At 37.4% G+C, this 21,642-nt stretch overlaps 1 protein-coding gene across 5 annotated transcripts in view; it reads left to right on the top strand.

The window, feature by feature from the left end:
* The window catches only part of IL1RAPL1 (interleukin 1 receptor accessory protein like 1), a 1,160,102-nt gene that overhangs the window by 597,486 nt on the left and 540,974 nt on the right, over positions 1 to 21,642 (top strand). Inside the window, exon 1 of one of the 5 annotated variants that reach the window (XM_075913282.1) lies at positions 4,504 to 4,550. The exons of the other annotated variants lie outside the window; for them this stretch is intronic. The gene's annotated coding sequence lies outside the window, so the exon portion shown is untranslated. Of the gene's footprint in view, positions 1 to 4,503; positions 4,551 to 21,642 lie in introns of those variants that run through there. 5 annotated transcript variants of the gene reach the window in all.

Here is a 21,642-nt window from a genome sequence, read left to right as displayed (position 1 = left end):
ATAACACCCTATTATATGGCACTATGGTGCACCCTAGAAGTAGGGTTAACCAGGACCATGTTTCCTTTTGATAACCAGGAATCTATAGGAGGCATTCTCCTGCCCTAATTGCATTCTAGTGGTCCTACCAATGCACTGAATCTCCTATGCACATCTCAGTTGAGCCAATCATTAGAGGAAGTGTCCACACATTGCCTCCCACACACTGTGGGACATGTATCCCCAGCAGGGAGGGGAGAGAGAAGAGCTGATTGGTGGGGCTACCAGTGGGTGCTGAACACTCACTAGAGTGGGTGTCTGCTTCCCAGTTATCCATTTGAATCCCTGGAAGTCTCAGAGTTTGAGATTGTATCCTGTCACACCCCTAACATTTCAAGACTCATCAATCTGGATGGGACCTCAATTGAGTAGCATGGGCCCTTCTCTAGACTCTCTCCTTTTCACCAAAACATGTGTGATGGTATTCATAGCACAGACAATTTTTGTACCTTCCTCTCCCAGGCCCTCTCCCTTCAAAAAAACAAGCACACAAAATAGGACCTGAAAGTTACACATACATACACACTATGTCCTCTGGCACAAAGCCATAATAACTGTAGTGAAGAGTTTATAAGCCAAGCAGACGTTTATCCAGAAAATGAAGGTGTGTCAGAGACACGAGGAAATCCAGTAAGAATTTCACTCTTCTACTGATTTATGCGAAGGTATTGAGATACTACAGTGATGTAGTAATACCCTGCAATCAAAAGATAGACATGTGACTTTTGACCACGTCAACTATGCTCTTCTTGAAATTGGGTCCTCTCCTGCTTATCCTCCTACCTCCCTAATCACACCTTCAGATAATCTTCCTCATGATGAGTTATTCATACAAAGCCAGAAAGGGTTAAAAGGCAATTCTGGGCCCAGATAGCACCACTCCTCCAGCCCTGCCAAGCATGCTTCAGGTCTAGAATCCGATGGAGATAGAGGGCCCAGATCTCCCTACCCTGATCTACTTAAGGCTAAAGGTCTAGACATAGATGGGGGGGGGGGGGGGAGCAGTCAGGAACCAAATACCTTTACCACTCTGATAGACACAAAAGGATGCCAGGTGAGCTAACCACTAGGATGCCTGGCCCTCCAAGGGCTCTAACAAATTCTTAATTCCCCCTTCAGCTTTCTATGTGGGTTCCCCCAGTTTTAGTCCTTGATCTCCTTTTCTTTTACCTTTGCATTTCATCTCTTAGTAATCTTATCCAAAAGCACATTTCACTACCAACTCTATGCTGATAGCTCACAGAGGTACCTCTGTGCTCCATATTGGTTGCCTTCAGTCCAAACTAAATACAGTAAAACTCCAATAGTCCGGCATCCAATTATACAGCACTCCTGATAGTCCAGCATCAAAATCTCATGAGCCTAGTGAGTGAGCTTTGGCAAAAAACGAGTCACAAAGTAGCAGCGGCAGCAGCTGAACCGAGCGAAAAGTGTTAAAAAAACTAAAACATCACAGTATACTGTATACGGTATGTACAATAAAAATGGTTAAGAACACTTTATATACAGTATATAATGTATACAGTGTGTGTGTGTGTGTATGTGTATGTGTATATATATATATATATATATATATATATATATATATATATATATATATATATATATATATATATATAAAAACCCCATTTTATAGTCCGGCATATCCGATAATCCGGCACCACCTAGGTTCTGGATTATTGGAAATCTACTGTACTTGAACTGTCTCTCTCACATCTCCTCACTGATGTCTAGACATCAGTTCAAGATTAATGTGGTTAAAACAGAGGCTTGTAGTCTTCTCCCCCAAAACTTTTCCCTCTACCTTCTTTCCTGGTCATTATGGACAACATTTACGTTCTGCCCATCACTCACACCAACAAACTTGAGCTTTGCCTTTGACTTGGCACACATCCTAGGTTTTTATATCTAGGCTATATTTAAAACTTGCCAATTCTTTCTGCATAACATCTCTAAATACAACTGTTAAGGCTGTTCCCCACTCTGGCACTTCTAGTGCAGAAGGTGGGGGCCCACAAGAAACTTTAAAATACCCTGCCACTAAAGGCTTTGTCTTAAAGCTCCCCTAGGTCACAGATTCTCTGACCTTGATTGAAATGCTGCCACCATCCACGTGCAAAAAATCCCTTTTAGCACCCCTCTGTGCACTCAGAAAAATTCACTTAAAATCTCAAGCATGCTTAAAACTTGTCATCAGCATTTTTAGGCTATCCACTTGTAATAGCCATCCACATCAATAGAGGAAAAAAATCTTATCTGGGGTGGCATTCAATTTCTTCCTTTCTGATAATTTAAATAGATTGTGAACTCTCAGGAAAGGGATCATTATTTTTCCGTGTATCTGTACAGCATGGTTAGGCCCTGAACTTGAGTGGGCCTTTGGGCATTACTGTAATATAAATAATTAATGATGATCTTTCTTTTTGTCTTTTAAGAGCCAACAGGAGGAAATCACAATGAGGTTCAAAAACCAGATATATTTCTGCTTAACTCAACCTTGCTATTCAGTATGTTATAAATGTTGTCATTGATGGGCCTCTCTGAAGACTAATGGAAGCTGGGATACTACACAAAGCTTTATTTGACACAGAACATCACAGGCATCACGCTGGCACCAAATGTCATAAAACATTTTTTCTACAGACAAGCACACACACTTGAGATCGAGGCTTCCATTTGTAAATTCCAAATTAGATTTCTGGTGTTAGCATCCAACTATGACTTCAGTGACCCTTGAGCTGGCAAGCCTCCAATTTATGGTAAGAGACTTCAGAGTCTCATCAGATCTTACACAAACTGCAGCAATAACCACCTTTAATAAATAAGCTATGTGGTAGAGAGGGAAAGGATCTGGAGAAGGGGGGATAACACATAGAATTGAGCAATCTCTGAGGAAATTTTAAATAATCACAGATCAAAATCTGTTTCTTCTCTGTGGTTTTACAATATGTACCAGCATTTTCTTTACCTCTGTGCATCTGAGGCCTTATAAAAGCTGCAGAGATCAAACAGAGTGAAGCATCACTCAATAAAACTCTCATAAGGTAACCTAGGTTATAAGGTTGTTCGACCACCAACTCTAACTTCACTGACGCCCTTTATAAAACTATCCATTCCTTGGGCAACTGGAAGATTGCAGGACTCTTTCTTTAGCAGTGCGATTATTGGTAGCGTCTATTTTTGTCACTGTTGTTACTGCAACATTGATGTGGTGTTGGAAGGTGTGATATAGCTCAAGAAATGACAGTTCTAAAATTAATGGCAAAGAATCACACTTCAATATAAAAGAAAATAAAAATTCAGTTCTATTGTATACTATAATCAAATATACAGACACAATTGCTTTTGTGGCAATTGAGGCATGTGCACGGCATTAAATTTCCACTGCATGTCAAAATATGAGACATACTGTCTCAGAGGACTAGCCATGTAAGTCTTTAACTTTAAAATCAATGAGTAGTCCTGTGGCACCTTAGAAACTAATAAATATACTGCTTACCCCATATTTGTCATCTGGGGAAGTGGGTTGTTCCAATGAAAGCTCTTGATTCTATTTATATATTTTGATTAGTCTCTAAGGTGCTAGAGGACTGTTGTTGTTTATTATGTTTTTTAGTTACGGACTAACACAGCTACCCTTCTGAGACTTTTATACATATTATCATGAGCTTTTGCTGGAAGCTCATCTGAAGATGTGGGTATCGTCCACAAAAGTACATGATACTACATATATTTCTGTGGGTCTCTAAGGTACCATGGGACTACTTGTTGACTATAATACTGGACACTTCTATTGCATGACTTTCCAACAAGGATATTATGACACATTCAGTGCATTACTGACTAATAAATAGTATGGTTCACACAAAATTGAATGGCATCGCAATGCTAGCCAGTAAAATATACAGTAGGAGAATGAGGCATTCCTCATGACATAGCAATCCCCAGTGTTGATATGCATCCAATTTGGAGTCCAGCACTATCTTCATCTCAAAACTCAGAGTGAGTCTGGGAGCTTGACATGAACTTAAAAATTTGTGGTTTGTTTGAACTACCCAAAACATTTTGTTCCAGGACAGTTCAATAATAAACTTCATTTCCTTAGTTGATAACTAATTTATATTACTGTGTTTTGATTTGTTTTTGGGGGAGCTAATTGCATTGACTGATGAATCAGCAGAAGACAGGAGCTATGATTTTAAAAGTTATGCACCTAACTCCTTCTGAAATTCAATATGATCTGGGCTCCTCTGGCACTTAGATGCCTGCAAAAATCCTAGCCTACTCCACTTTAAGTATGCCTGCTAAATTTTAACGTAAGCATTGGAGAAAAATAAGAAAACATTTTTCTCACATATTTCCCATAAAGTAACAGTGTTTCTCATTTCCTTCACCTAATGATATTCTGGCATCCAACCATTGTATTATCCCAATGGCCTCTATCTCTTTGTAGGTTACTTGAGAGAGCTTACCAAACATACAGAATGTAGAAGTGGAAGGAAAGCCAAGTGGTATGTGAATTGGCATTGGGAGCAAAGCTTCACAGGTTTTAATGTCTTTCATAAGTTTTGGTTCTCAAGCTTAATAGGGGTATCCGGGCCAAAAGGGGAATGGAATACAAGATGTTATGGGAAGATGAATTCTTCTAAAATCTAGAAAAGTACAAGAAGAAGTACAGTGGCTGTTCATAATACTTACCTTATAAATACATGGCTGTTGATATATTTTTCATTTTAAATTTCAGGTATGCATTGTTCTTTGCAAGAGTTTTAAAGATGTTTCTACTGAAATTAAAGAGCCTTGTTTTCTGGCTGGCAGAATCTGCAATAAGGGAACATATATTAATAAACAATTACTGCATAATACCTCTTCAATTAGAAATGAATTGCTGTGCGTCTAGTGCACAAACAAATGTGATTTGTCTTTAAAAATGTGTTAAACATTCAATTATCCTTGCACACCACACACAGAGAGAAGCCTTTTTTGTAAACATAGTCAAGCTGTGGTTTTGTAACTGTTGGCAGTAAAACATAGTTTAAATTTTTTTTCTTTTCTATTTTCCTTACATTGCACATTCATCATTTATTAAATTAACAGTAATTGAACATAAAAAGAGATCCACTGAATATGACTAATTTTGGATTGGCAATGACTTGTTTTATTTTGACATTAGTACATATCCTGTAATTGCTGCAGTAATGTTTCTGGTTTAGTGTCTGTGTGTAAGCATATCACAAATACCATTAATTGCTTTTGCTGCTGACAGATTCACATTGAAGCTTCTACATTCTCATAGATGTCACCATATGAAAGAAACAGAAGCCCTCCCCCTTCTGTGCTTTGGACATTACTATTATTGTGATTTTTAATATTCAGTTGAAGCAGAAGAGTTGATCATTAATAATACGAGTATTGTGTGGGTTTCCTGGCAACTGTCAGGCAGTAAGGCTGAGACTGAAAGTAGCCATATTAGTGTTCAGTGAGAAGAAACCACAGCCCTATAATGTCAGCCAGTCACACATCTGTGTAAATTTGGGGTGATATTCTGGCCCCATGAAAGTCAATGGCAAAACTCTATTAGATTTCACTGGGGCCAGGATTTTCCTCCACTCCAAGTTCATATACAGTATTTTATAGATGATGCTGATAAATGACTCTCAAAATGCAGCATCTCCAGAAGCAGGAATTTTTGTTGCTGTTAGCTAGTGCAGCTCACCACAACCTATTTATTTTATATATTTCTAGGCAAAGACAATTAGACATTTTTCATGTTGAAGAGAAGGCTAATTTTTCTTAAATGCTACCCACCCCTATCGATGGGCAGGGAAACTTAAGGGGACAATTCCAGTATCAAGTGAGGGAGACACATGTCAAAGGATGGTAGGCTGCTCCCTTACTAGAAGTCTCTGGAACCCATTGTCCTATGGGGGGAAATGGTTAGAGTTTGGCACAATTCTCCATTCCCAGGATTTAGTCTAGTGCATGGGTCATGTGGAGCCTCTGCTGGCTCAATTCCATCAATCCATTTGAACTAAAAATAGGAATCCACCCTGCAGGTCTAGCCTATTGCTGGTTTAAGGAAGAAAATTTTCTTCCATGAGCTAACTGAAGAGGACAAGGTGGTTTAGTTTGGGTTTTTATGTATGTAGTTAGTTTTCCTCTCAGCCATTTCAGGCTACAGTGGGTAACGTAGAATTGTGTATAATACCTGAGGTATTGAGATGGTTGTATTCATTCACAGCCACTTGCAGCCAGTTCTGAGTGTGATTAAGACAATTAAATGAGGACCTGGGATTTTGGTGATGATTTTGGGCTCATGTGGTAGGTGAAATCTTGTGGCCTTTGTGAGCAAAGTCAGAATTTGAAGCCCTCATGGGTTGAGATTCCCCACCCAGCTACATCCTCTGTTCCTCTTGCAGAAGGTGGGTGCTAGGACTAAAAGAGAGCTGACTCATGGAGGGTTAGGGTGAGGAAAGTCACTTACATTATGAGTCATCTGGTCTCTAACCCAGGTGCCAGTTAGGCACTTATATGGTAGGGAGCCTTGCAAATCCCACATTGGAACGGATTAAATGCGTAGTATAAGAAAGCAAGAGGAAGATGTAGCATCCCTCCCTTGTGCTAAAGTATAATGGAAGTTGCAGCCTGCCACTTAGTTGCATGCACGTGTCCATCCCCATTTCACTGCTGTGTCCTCATCAATCTTTAATTGCTTGCTCCAGAATTATAGTGGTGTTACTGAGATACTAGCCTGACCCCCTCTGTCTCGAGGCAGATTGGAACTAGGGGAAATACTCCCAATTTGCTAGACAGAGCAGAAGTGGTCATGACATTAATGACTTTACTGCCACGCTTAATGTGTTAGTATGAAACCAGTGGGGTTTCCTAGCACCTGTGCTCTAGCTTCTATGAAACCTTAGCTGCCAAGTTACCACTCTGTCTTAAAAGTGCCTCTATCTCTGCAGTTTACTCTAACGTGCCTGTGATAGGAACTGAAGTGGGTTCTTGTCTCAAGTGTTTATTTTCCAATGTTTGTAGTGATTACACTAATAAAAATATCACTTAGTTACCCAAAATAAAAAAAATAATTTAGAACACCAGTGTAAATTTCACATTAGTATGTTGATGAAAATATTGACATCGTGTTTCTAGCCATGAAAACTGTAATTACTTTCTAGACCCAATGCATACAAACACACACACAATCAATCAAAGTAGAGACATGCACTCATTTCAGTTACCACTCAAGAACATTTGAAAATTTCCAATCAGGTCTCAAAAAGTCACATAATATTTTGTCTCAATTAGTTACCTTTTGCAGTATACGTCACTATCTTTTGTCTGTGCTATGGAATATGACAATGTTTAGAGACTAATTACAGTTTAACCAGGAAATATAGTTATTGATTGATATGCCTGCCATATATATATCATAACCCCCCCCCCCCAATATTTATTTAGAGTCCAGCATGGTTCACTGTGAAATAGTGACAAATTGTATTATCCTTAATTAGATTACTCCAGTTAAATCAATGGGAGTTTTGTGTAATTATTGTAAGTTTAATGAGAGCTAACTAATAGTACCACTGAAGATACACTTGACATTTACGTAAAAATATTGTTACTTACTTACCAAGTAGTGATATCATTTTTACAGTAACAGTGCATATCAATAATTAAATATAAATGTATATTTTAATACATTTGTATGTTACTTTAGACAATCACTATGCATGGCTATAGACATAATAATGACATTAGTTAAGTTTTAGAACTACCAACTTTTTGCACTTTGACTTTATTAGTTGAGTAAGCATCATCCTCTGACACAAATGTATTTCATATTGGCAATAATTCTGTGTCTTAACTCTCTCTTGTTTGAAAGCATTGAAGCAATGAAAATGTACCCCATTTGAAGATCTACCTCCATGTGTACTGAGCACAGCTTTTATATTAACTCTCCACAAGAACATGTGAAATGTTTTTTCACTCCTCTTCTCCTCTCTAACAAACCTAACTCATTGATTCCATTATGCAAATGGTCATGTTTACTAATCTTGTGGGTGGCATAGTAAGATTTTTAGGAGCAGTCTCATGAATAATTGATTCATTTGATATTGACATGGAAACAGTAAGACCCATATCCCATAATTAAATGTTGAGGCCAAACGATGTGACGAAGGCTATGTCTATACCAGCGGTATCCCAAAATAGCTATTCCACATCTTTTGAGCATGCCTATTATTTTGAAATATATCAGGCTTGCTATTCCGACATCTCTGTAAACCTCATTCCACAAGAAGTAACAGATGTTTCAGAATAGCAATTTATTTCAAATGTGTAGACAGCGCCAAATTTCAAAATAAGCTATTTCAAAATAAAATCGAAATAAGATACAAAATGCGAGCTACACAAATTGAGTATCTTATTTTAAGCTACAAGTGCAATGTAGACACACTCTAACTCAGTACAGAGGAATCAGTGTCAAAACTGGGATTTAAATACTGTGGTCCTAAGTCTCAGTCGTGTACGTGGTCCTCTCCTACAGGCTATTTTTCATATCGCTAATATGTCTTCCCAGATATCTTCCTTTTGGCTAGAATGAACACTAGCTACTCAGCAGAGCTGCTTATTTCGCCATAGGCAGTTTTCTGGGAAGGAGTTGTGATAAACCTAACTCCATTAGTGTATAAGAGAGATTGTGCATGTAGGCATGCATACACATATGTGCTTGTGCTTGGGTTTCCGTCTGTAGAAAGCCAAGATTAACACTGACATTTAAAAGCCTTCAAAACCAAGGTGGGGTTCATGAAGATTAAAAGTTTGTCCTGCTTTTTCCCATACAAAAATAGCATTGCCATTCTCAGCTCCAACAGTTCCTTGCCTTTTGTGGTAATCATTGAATATGTTCTTCATTCTTGCATTGAAATATTGGAGAAGACTTTTAAAGGACCAACAGACAATTCACTGCACAGCTGCCACTGAAATTTGATGGAATTGGTAGCTTACAGCTATGTGTCTCTTTGAAAATCTTCCTCCTAAATTATAGTTAGTACACTGGAGTATAGAAGACTCTGAGAACCAATGAGTACTGTCATAGCCATAGGAATGGTTGTAATCTGTAATGACTGTAAGATGTTCTTGGACCTGCGAGCCTGGTAGGGGCTAAGCAGGAGGGTCTGTGGGCTGGGAATCTGGCCAAGGCTTGCAGTATCAGGGCAGGCAGCCTGAGCGGGGCCAGCAGCCCAGCCAGTGGTCAGTAGCCTGGCTGGGGTTGGCAGCTCAAGGCTGGCAGCCTGACCAGGGCTGGCAGCAGCAGAGCCAGCAGCCCAGATAGGGCAGGCAGCCTGAGTGGGGCCAGTGGCCAGCTGCATGGAACAAGGGTGGGCAGCAGCGGGGCTGTCACCAGAGTCAGTCTGTGGTGCTGACAGCCAAGACATGGTGGGGTGGCTGCTGGAGTGGAGTAGAGCCATGCAGTCACGTCTTGAGGGTGCAGGTGCAGGGAGGCACAACCTGTACGAAAGATACAGTTTCGAGCTGGACAAGCACATAGACTGAGATCCTGCAGTGAGTGATCTGTACTGGGTTCAGTTCTATTAATAAGTGATTTGGATAATGCAATAGAGATTAATTTGGTAAAGTTTGTGGACAATTCCAAGTTGAGAGGACAGGCTTAGAATTCACAATGCTCTTGATAAACTGGGGAAATTGTCTAAAAAATAAGATAAAATTCAATAAGGACAAATGCCAAGTATCACACTTAGAAAGGAACAATCAGTTACTTCACTACAAAATTGGATAGTGCTGTTTGGGAAGGTGTACTACAGAAAAGAGTTATAGATCACAAACTAAATTTGACTCAACAATGTAATAATTCAAGAAAAAAAGTAAACATCATTCTGGGATGTGTCATGTGTTTTAGGACGTTGTAAGTAAGATGCAAGAAGTAATTCTTCCTCCCTCCTCAGGATTGATAAGGCCTGAAATGAAGCATTGGGTCCAGTTCTGGGCAGCACACGTTGGGGAAGATGTGGAGAAAGTCCAGAGCAGAGCAATAAAAATGATAAAAGGCCTAGAAAACATGAACAATAGGGAAAGATTTTTTTTTTAAAACAGTTGTTTTGGTTTTGTTTAAGTCTGGAGAAGGCTGAAGGGTGAACATAGTAACAGTCTTTAAGTACATAAAAAGAAGAGTGATAAATTATTCTCCTTAGTTATTAAGGACAGGACAAATTGTAATGGGCTTAAATTACAGCAAAGGAAAATTATATTAGACATTAGGAAAAACTTTCTAACTGTAAGAGCAGTTTAGCACTAGAACAAATTACCTGTGGAGGTTATAGCATCTCTTTCACTGGACATTTAAGAAGGTGCTTAGGCTATGTTTGGACTTCAGGCTTCTTTTGGAAAAAGTTTTTCTGGAAGAGATCTTCCAGAAAATCTACTTTCGAAAAAGAACGTCCACACTGCAAAAGCGCATCAAAAAAGCAATCTGCTGTTTTGAAAGATAGTGTCTGTCGAAAGAATGCAATTGCAGTGTGGATGTAAGTGTAGTTTTTCTGGAAAAATGGCCGTTTTTCCAGAAAAACTCTGTAGTGTAGACACACCCTTAGACAACCATTTGCCAGGGATGTTCTAGTAATACTTCATCCTATCTCCTTACAGGAGACTGAGTTAGATGATTATTTCTAGGGTGGGTAATAACCAGCCCACAAGCTAGCTGTGGCTTGTCACGGATGCTTTATTTACTGCACTTCCACAGGTACGATTTCTCGCAGCTCCCATTGGCCACAGTTTGCCATTCCTGGCTCCTGTGAGTTGCAGGAAGGACCCAGGCTGGGCTATCACTCCTGCAGCTCCCATAGGCTCAGAAAGGCAAACTGTGCCCAACACGAACTGCAAGTGACTACCTGTAGACATGAACAAATATAAAGTATCTAGTTTCTATGATTCCATGGTCCATTGCTTCTCTTTCTTAGAAAGTCCCTTCCAATAAATGAGCTGATCAACCTTAATTAGTTTATAGAAACTGCTCAGTGCTGTCCAGGATTTTGCAGTATGTTTATAGGTTAGGCTACGTCTAGACTGCAAGCAAAAAAGCTTTTTTCGAAAAAGAGCATCTAGACTGCAACCTCTTCTTTCGAAAAAGTGAGCAGCTTTTTTGAAAGAGAGCACCTAAGCAGTCTGGATGCCCCCTTCCAAAAAGCCCCGTTTGCATTCAAGAACTCCTTTTTTCAAAAGAGCACTTTCAAAAAAAGGCATTCTTCCTCATGAAATGAGGAGTATCGCTGTCGAAAGAAAAGCCGCACTCTTTTGATTTAATTTTGAAAACACGGCTGTAATCTATACTCAGGTGAAGTTTTTTCGAAAAAAGGCTCTTTTTTTTTTTTTTTTTTTTTTTTGAAAAAACCCTGCAGTCTAGACACAGCCTTAGTGATTTTGTTGCGGTCATTTGAAGCCCCAGGGAGGGCACTAACAGAAGCACAAATCAAACTCTAATGTTTCATCTAACAAAGTAGAGTGCTACCTTTAAGTAAGACACTTGATATAAGAAATGATATAGGAATGAAAATTTCTAAGTAATATTTAAAATTAAATTAAACTGTGTGAGAGTCATAGATTTTTAAGTCCAGAAGAGACCATTGGATGTAGCTGACCTCTTGAAGAGCGAGGAACATAAAATTTTATCAAGTTACCCCACATTTCTGTTCTCTAAAACAGACATTCTCCAGTGGGCAAGGATCCAAATTCCTAGTGAGGTCAAAATATCAAATTTTAAAGTTTTTAAGAAGAAAAGCTAAGAAACTGTTGTTTGTTGTTGTTTGTTATTTGTTAAATATCAGTAATAGGATACCAAATTCAGATAGTCCCGAGCTTAAAAAAAACCACAATTCCAATACGACAGACACATGCAACCGCCCTAAGTAGGTGACCCATGGAGGTAATGACAAGGAGATTCTTTCTTGTAAATATATGAATATTCACTTTTTATTTCTGAGCATCAGAGTGAACCTTATGGAAGGATTTCAAAGAGGAGACACTGTTTCCCTATGGGTATGGAGAAAGATTTGAATCTGGTTGAGGGGATAAATGTATTCAGAATAAGAAGACCTTATGCAGCCTAGCATGCTGCCATTCTCCCTCTGACGATTGATACAGCTTTTGTAATTTAGCTAGTCTGTTCTCTCATGAGCTTTCTCATTTTATAATCATGGTACAAGCAATGAGTTAAAGTGGATTACTGTTTCAGAGGTGTGATCTTGAGCCAGGGTAAAAGACAAATTCTTCAGCAAATAGAGCATATACCCTTCCTGCAGCTTAGAGGTCTTTTTACTTCCCTCCTGTTGTATAATAGAATGATATAAATCAATCAGCTATCATTTGATATCATCCTAGTGCAATGGTGGGCAACTGCAGCCCATGGGCCACATGAGGTCCATCAGGGTTCTAGGTGTGCCCCAAAATACATTTTGTTTAGAGTCTCCCACATGCAGGGTTTCTAGATTCTCCTGGTTCCCATCCACAATGTTCTTTTTTTTTTCTTACTGGTATTACTAAAATGACATGAGTGTAAAGCGAGGGCATGTTAAGTGGGCTGATTCCATGCAACAGTGATTGTGAGAGCCAGGTGCTCCCTCTGCATCCAGTCAAAGTACTTCTGTGGTTCAAGTGGCACTTCTGCAAATTCTAGGTATGCAAGTGCAGTTAGCTAAACTATTTTCTTTCAAGAGACTGTCTTTGGTTATGGCAATCTTGTAGCCCCTGAAACGAAAGAGTTCCACTCTTGCAGCCAGCTCACTAGCCTTGGTTGCCCACCACTGTCCTACTGCCCCACTCAGGAGTCAAGGAAAATAATGAGAAGGATTTTCAATTAACTATTTGCAAACTCTCATAACTTTCTTTCATAACTAGATTTATTTCTTCATTTCTCTTCCCCCCCTATGCACTCATTAGATGTTGCCCCTTGAAGAGAACTAATGTTTTAAATACTCAACTATTTGGAAAGTAGGAAAATGTTTGGGGAAAATGCAACTGAAATATTCCTTAACAAATGAAAATATCTAATTAATATGAATGTGATATTAATATTCTCGTTAAAAACAGGAAAGAAACCAAATCATGAGAAATTACAACCCAACATGTAATTTTTGAGAGAAGCAAAATAAAAATGGGAGTTGGTATGCAAGTGATTTCTTAGTCTTAACTATAGCCTGCTAATGTGCAAAGGTATGATAACAATGAGAATCCAAAAGGAAATGAATCATATATAAAATGTATGTGACTGTCATTTGAAAAAAATTAGCATTAAAAATACATCACTTCTCACGTTTTCCATGAGAACAGAATGATCTGTTAAAAAACCTTGATCACATTCCTTTCTTATTCTCAACATATCACTATATGTAAGATTTTGAGCCCTATTTTTCTGCATTTAGGAAGGGAAAATTATTGTTACCATCCATTAAAATGATACTGTCAGAAAAAAATAGCAATGTCCAGAATTTTTAAATAATTAGAACACAAACACTAGATGAAGTGGATGGATGGCTGATTGGTTCAAGCATTTTATTGAGCTCACTTATGTTCAAGCCCTACTCATTTGACAGTATCCTCTGCACCTGCCTTTTTTTAGTGTTGGTTTATTTTAATTGAAATAACTAAAGGAAATAACTTGGAAAAAGGTACAAGAGAGGCCTCAGGATATACTGCTAATTTTATCTTTCCAAAACTGTCTATATAACAATGCTGCTTAGAAAATGTGCTTTAATCATGAACGTGTTCCAGTATGAATTTCTAAAAGCTTATTCATTTCCTGTTAAATAATCCCACTGTGTTAAAAATGGGAGGGGGGTGTCTTTTTATGCATCTCTTTTTAAAAAAAAAATGCAGATGCATTTTTAGGAAGTGTGGGTTATTTCCAAAACCTTTATCTTGGAAAGCATTGTTTTCACATAAGGGCATACCTAAATTGATAGTATATAACAGGAATTTTGATTTCCACAATCATACTGGAAATCTGGACACCTCTATTAGCTCACAAGAACCAGAAATTCAATTGAGGCTTTGTTGCTAAGCCAGGTTGTGGCGATGGACCCACAAGTCAGTTGCTCAATTTTCTACTTCTCTGCATCAAATTTTCCCTTGAAAATGATGCATACAGTCCTGAGGAATGGTGGGGAGGATGCTCTTAGAAATATTAAATATTTGGTTCACTGGGTCCTATCAGTAGGTAGGGCCTGCAGGGAGTTTGTTTATCCACTAGAACGATCTCATTATGAGGACAGTGATGTAGTGTGTGGTTTACTTCATACTCTGAAGCCATTCAAGGAAACAAATGAGTGAATAGTCCCTGTATTGTGCTATTATGACTAGCAATAACTGGCAGCATATTAAAATGGAGATCAGGGACTGCAGCCACTCAGATGAATGCAGCTCTGAAATTTCAAGGCTGTTGAATTATTCAAGTATTTTTCAATTTATAGAATAAAATAAAGATGTGATTGCTTGATAGTGATAATAGAAATATATAGAGAGAGTGGCTCAAACCTGAAAAAATTCTTACTGTGTATTTACTTGTCATAATTGTTTTGTGCCAGCATGAATCTATGTATTGATTATGTGATGGTGTGACCATTGTTGTCGTATACAAAGAAGGGTAGCCCTAAATCTGATTTTACATAGTATATTGAAAGATAAAGACGAGAAAAGCATATGATCAAAGCAGAAGTGGACCAAAATTGCGAACATACCTCAATAATACAAATAGTATTCTGTATGCTGCATTATATTTCTTAGTACTGTGATGTTTTAAGGGTAGAGTCAGCAAAGCATCTTTCAACATCTACTTACATTTCAGCATCTGATTAAGTCCATCCCTATTTAGGAAGGCACTTAACTGTGTGACTAGTCCCAGTGAAGTTATTAAGGCCATATGTAGGCAGAAGTTTGAATTAAGATACACAACTCCAGCTACATTAATTGTGCAGCTGGAGTTCACAGACTTTAATTGAGACTTTTTAGCACTAGCTGGGAGGCTGACAAGATTCGAGGAGTACTGGCCTCAATGGGGGTTCCCTCAGTATTCAATGTATCGTGTCTTTACTAAACCTGCTAAATCAAATTCTGGACGATTGATCGCAGCAGTGTACATTTCTGCGTAAGTACAGACATGGCCTAAGTATGGGATTTTTTTCAAATCAAATGTCAGTTGAGTGCCTAACTGCCACAGCACTTTTCTGAAGGAGTTAGGCACATTATTTATATTTGTGCCTTTGAAAATACATGTTATCTGTGCATCAGGACAATTCACATGGATTTTAGAGAGACTATTCTTTAAGTAAGGTTTCACATAGGGTTGCCAACCCTCCAGGATTGGCCTGGAATCTCTAGGAATTAAAATCAATATTTAATAAAAGATTGTCATGCACTGATTGCTCCCAGAATTCATCTAGCCAAAACTTGAAACCATATTGTCATCTTATGTGAATTGTATGGAAGAATCTGAATCTTTTATAAACAGAAGTATTTTACTTTTAATATGTACAGAGTCTCAGTGGAGAGGAAAAACTTTTTTTTTTTTTTTTTTGGTTAGTGAGATTCTCTAATCTTTTTAAATGCTTCCAGCAATTCTTATTCATGGTAAGTGTACTTCATCAGATATTTCTTGTCATGCATATTAGCATGTCCCCATTTAAAGATCTGCTAGGTATGTTTGTTTCTCTGTTATTTCTCTGCTTGTATTATCCTATCACTATGTTGTGTCAAATACAGCTATATGTATCTGCTAAAATATCACTATCACTACCAGCAAAAAAAAAAAAAAAAAATCCCTAATGGAATAACAGATAGACAACTCTATACTGGCACGAGTGCTTTAAACCTTCTGTCAAAAAAATCATTTTCACCTTCTCATGGATCTAGACCTACTGGTTTTGCACTTGAAGAGGGTGGTGTATTCCACATCTTGTGTTTAACATATTTACAGTCCCTGTCAGGTGAAATGAGCTTAATGCCACTGCAACTGACTTGAAGTGTTAATAGAGTTAAATTGGTGTAAAATTGGCATAAGAAAGAACAAAATCAGAACAGCGCTTTGTCTCTCTCTCTCGCTCTCTCTCTCTCTCTCTCAAAGCACATATGAAAAAGGTATTAATATTTTTCCTTAAGGCTAGTGTTCATGGTTGTGGTTCTACAGCTGTTTAACTTAAGGTTTTATCAATTACCAATGGACTTTTACAACTGGTGAATTTTCATTCTATTATGCATATTTTCATTCAGTGTTGATGTATTTTGGAAATTATTTACTTTATAGTTTGAACTTATTAAAACAGACGACTTTTTTACATGAACTCTAAACGGGAGAAAGGAGGAGTGTATAAGGGGATATAACAATGGTAGTGAAGGTTCTCTAATTACTTTTACGTGTTCAGAGCTGTAGTGGCTATATTGAAATTTATCCACATGTGTGTATGTGTTGTTCTTTTTTGCAGGAGGGGGGTGTCCCTGAATTGGTTTGTAGTTTTCTCAGGGATTTTAATCTGATAAACGTGTCACCATGTGATAATCAGTCTAATTCTATTACAAGTACGTAAATTCAGAAGCTATACTTTGACATCATGCATTTGTAAGTGTATATGTGTGCGTTGATATACACACAATGTTGTGTGCAACCTAAGGACTTGTGTACACTTCACGGTTATTTTGGATTAAGATACAGTGTGAATTTAAAGCACAACAACTATTCTGGAATAATTTGTGTGTAGACATTCTTATCCAGAATAAAAGTGTCCACATGGGAAGCTATTCTAATAGGAAAAGTCCTGAGATTGTGTTGTGTTCTTCAACTCTCCATTTTAAGTCAGAGCATTTTTCAATAGAGAAAGATACAATATAAATAATTAATGTATCTCAGAAAGATCAGTATGCATAAGAAAAATCTAGATTTTGTTGTTGCCTTCCAAAATACTAATTGCCATCAGTACATCATATGAATGTTTCTGCAACCAAAAACTCTATTATGCTGTTCAAAAACAAAATGCTGACATGTTGCCTCTAGTGGTAAATAAAACCACAGTTATCAACTCTAAATATGAGGAAGAGTTTCTTCAGATTTTGTTTCTGTTTTTTGTTAATGGGTTTTATGGTTAATCCATCAGAAAACATTGGAAAATCCTATATTTTGAATATTGCCTGAAAACAATGTGCTCTCTTTTGAAGCTTAAACTTCACTCAGTGAAGATTACTTCCTGAGTCTTAGTGTAAAGGGGGACCATACAGATGTTCAGGACAAAATCTTATAGACAAATCAGCATGCCAATTTTTTTATTGCACTTCCCAGTAAAACAAGGCGAGAGAGAACAATGGATGTAATGGTGATATCACCCATGTACTAAAATGCCTAAGTTTCTTGTTCAGTTTAATTTAAAAAATGCTGAAATGGCAAGACGTTATTCAGTAAAGCTCCTTCCATCTGAGTGTGGCAGTTGTTTTGTGTCTATTTTGATATATGTTTATTTCCCAGGAAGTAGTGGTCTGATTTCAGTTGTTTACAGGTGAAGTCTACAATGAAGCTTATTGTATGGTGGTCAAGAGATCTCAAAACTCTCTTTTTAACAAAAAATGGCAATTTTAATTATCCCAGTTACAAATGAGGAACTGAGGCTCAGTTGGTTAGGACAATTATCAAGGTCTGTGGCAAAGACAGGAGCAGAACATAAGATTCCTGTCTGCCCCGTGCCCTTTCCCTGAAGGACAGTCCTTCTCATCTGAGTTTTGATTTGAGGGTTAATCAGAGATAGGGCTAAGATTTGAAATAGATTTAGTCAGTGACAACATCTTGAAGAGCAGTCTACTTATTTTGGCTACGTTGGCATTCCCCATTCTGTTTTCATAAAATCATACAACACTAGAATGGAAAGGCCCTCAAGAGACCCATCAAGTCCAGTTCATTGCCCTCATAGCAGGATCAAGCACCATCTAGATCATCTTCTGATAGATGTCTATCCAAACTGCTCTTAAATATCTCTGGTGATAGAGATTCCACAACATCCCTAGGCAATTTATTCTAGTGCTTAACCACTCTGACAGATAGGAAGTTTTTCCTAATGTCCAACCTAAACCTCCCTCACTGCAATTTAAGCTCATTACATAGGAATGGCCATACTGGGTCAGAGCAATGGTCCATCTAGCCCAATATCCTGTTTGCTGACAGCGGCCGATACCAGATGCCCCAGAGGGAGGGATCGCAATAGGTAATCCTCACGTGATCCCTCCCCTGTCACTCATTTCCAGACAAATAGAGACTAGGGGCACCATTGCTGCTTCTCCTATCATCAGAGGCCAAAAACAATTTTTCTCCCTTTTTTAGATACTTCAAATCTAACCAGGATCCAAAACATGTGTGTGTGTGTGACTGGTTTTCTGTTTTCAACTATAAATTTCCACTGAAATTCTAAGGATTTTGGAAGGTTTTTTTTTTTTTTTTTTTTTTTTTTTTCCATCTCAACTAGCAAAGTGGAGTTTGGCTACAGATACATATATGGTAATAGGGGTTTTGTGCTGATATTTTTTTTTTTTTAAATCAAACTCATAGATGTTTTCTAAACTCACAGCTGGAATTATATATTTTCCTCAATCATCCTTTTAAACTAACCTTTCCAATTCTGAGGGAATGTCTGGCTCTTACATTGTGCTATTTCAGACGAGTGAGAGAAATAAGTCTCAAAGTTGGGAGCTTTGTCTCCAGCTGCCAGATGTTTAAATCTAGATACAGTCAGAAGAAACACCCTAGCTAATCCCAGTTGTGACAGATATAAAGAGCTTTTTTTTCTCAAGTAGCCAGAACTCAAGCAACATAAAACTTCAGTTCAACACTAATAGGAAGTTAGTACACAATTTAAAAAATGATGTAATATGCTCCTCTCACGGTGCATTCAGTAACATTTGTTATTTCAAACATTATAGAAAAACTACCAAGTAAAATCTGTAGTTATATTACAATGCAAGTAATAAGTACTTTAATATTTGTGCTTTATAGCAAACAGCAATAGAGCAAAATATAGAAAAAACAGTCTGTAATTAATCTTTTCAGGTTTTGTGTGTGTTGTCATAGAAATATCATCCAATTTTTTTATATACACAGTAATCATTTCACCGAGTTTAGTTGCAAGTAGAATATTTGTTCAGCCAATTTATTTTTAACACTCCTTTACTTCTACATCTCTTCAATTAGATAGGATATCAATGTTAACTCTTTTTGACCATGAATGTATAATACTTTCCTTCCAACACATTTAGGTAAGCTCACTAAACTAGATTGCAAGTGGCATAAGTAACATTGTCTTTGTATTTTTTCCATGGGGAATTCTAAACTAAAATAAGTGAAGGTTAAGTACACTGAATAGCTGCTCTTTCATTCAAGACAAACAAAAATATGGAGTGGAATAGGTATTCTTCTGCAGCACCTTTCCAAAGATTCAGCATGTTCAAGGGTGTGGGAATCACTAAAATTGAAGGTCCTGAGAGAGCAACAAAGGCTAATAAAGTGGCATTGTAAACTAAAAGCATACAAACTAAATTAAATACTAAAGGTCAACATTACAATCTGCTAATGAACTAACATGAAGAAACTATTACCTTGTAACTTACATGATGGAGTTAACACTGCTTAAAGATGCATTTTAATTTACTGATTATTTCTGGGTGCCCAAGCTGACAGATTTATGGGACTCAGAAAGGTTAAAGATAGGAACTATGAGAAGTGCAAATTAATTCTAAAATCAAGACGTGAATGCTGGGCCATAATGGAAAAATAGACATATGACCTCTCTAAATGGTATAAAGCTCCCATTCATATCCCTGATTCATTTCCAAACTATGGAAATTTTAAAAAGGCATTTATATATTGCAAACTCATCTCTTCTGCAATCTGAATCTTGTCTGATCTAAGCCTCTGGCAAGTGTGGGGTTTTTTTGGGGGGGAAGGGGGGGAAGCCGGGTGAGAAGGGACACTTTAGGTTCTTTGGAAATATAACTCTCTCTGGTCTCTCCCAAAATTAAATAAGGAACTTAATGAACTGTATGCAATATATACTATATAGTTGATCATTCTTTACGTACCCTGATTTTAATAGACAACCATCCTGTGCTCTACTGACAATGTTGGGCGACAGTCATGCTGCTATGTCACACTTTACATATCCAGGTCATCATTTGACTATATATAATATATAATCCTATATGTTTAAAACAAATATTTATATTATATTATTTGTCGAGTCTTAAAATTAGATTATTTTAAAAGTCTTTTCTCACACATTAAAAACAAATATTTTTTAATCTGATAATTTATGCAATGCTAAGTATGAAGTAGTCAAGGGCACGAGGAAATGTGGATTTATTCAACATAATTTTTACCACTGTAAATGGCATTCTGTGATGATAACTTTTATTTTATTAAGTGTCCACATGCTTCAAACTACCATTGGGAACCTATTGGTGTTACATACATACATAGAAACAGCCAGTAAGGCTAGGTTGTAAATCTTCTGTTTTTGTGACAACAGTTGAGGTTTTCAATAAACAGTTATTCAAAAGTGACAGCTTGCCTTGAAAGTTTTTGACTTTTTTTATTGGAATACCATTTTTTAACTTTTTTTCCATGAGAGTAAAAACAAGTCCAAAGAAACTCTTTTGGAGCAGGTCTAAGTGATAGAGCCTGTCCTGAAGATCTACTTTGTTCATTATGTTCTAGTATGATTAGATACCATTAATCTTGACTGAGAGATTAGTTTATTCTCAGCATTTTCTGAAAACTAACTATTGATAGGAGGAGGAGTAAAATACCAAAGATGTACATTATATTATCTCGTATCCAGAATTGTGGAACACTGAAAGTTCAGGCATTCTTACTAATAGCTGACCTAACCTACTCCTTCATTTACTAAGTGAGGATGACTTGAATATTTTTTTCTGATACTCTGTCCAGTTGCACAATCACCATAACTGTTAAAAACTCTTTTTCCCTCCCCTAAGATCTCACTTAAACTTTTCCTTTCAGGCCACTGCTCCTTATCCTAACACCATCTGAAACCAAATATTTCCCTTCTTTCATTTATACTGTTACCTTGAATGGACTTGATTTATGTAATTTGTTGATTATGAAACCTTCTTTGTTGGATGGCTACCATGCTACACTAATTTGATTCCAATATTTTATACCAATTTAAAGTTACACTGTGGAGAAAAAGAATAATTGCATATGTATCATGGGAATTACCAATATTTACCATAAGTGCTACATAGGAGGAGAGGTTATGAGGAGAGGTTAAAGTGACTGGGACTTGTCAGTTTAGAAAAGAGGAGACTGAGGGGGGATATGATAGAGGTCTATAAAATCATGAGTGATGTGGAGAGGGCAGATAAAGAAAAGTTGTTATTTAGTTCCCATAATAGAAGAACTAGAGGACACCAAATGAAATTAATGGGTAGCAGGTTTAAAACTAATAAAAGGAAGTTCTTCTTCACACAGCGTGTTGTCAACCTGTGGAACTCCTTGCCAGAGGAGGATGTGAAGGCTAGGACTATAATAGAGTTTAAAGAGAA

This window comes from Pelodiscus sinensis, chromosome 1, assembly GCF_049634645.1.
Source record: "Pelodiscus sinensis isolate JC-2024 chromosome 1, ASM4963464v1, whole genome shotgun sequence".
NCBI lineage: Eukaryota > Metazoa > Chordata > Testudines > Trionychidae > Pelodiscus > Pelodiscus sinensis.
Note: the sequence above shows the minus strand (reverse complement) of the source record. Positions and strands in the feature narration are given on the sequence as shown.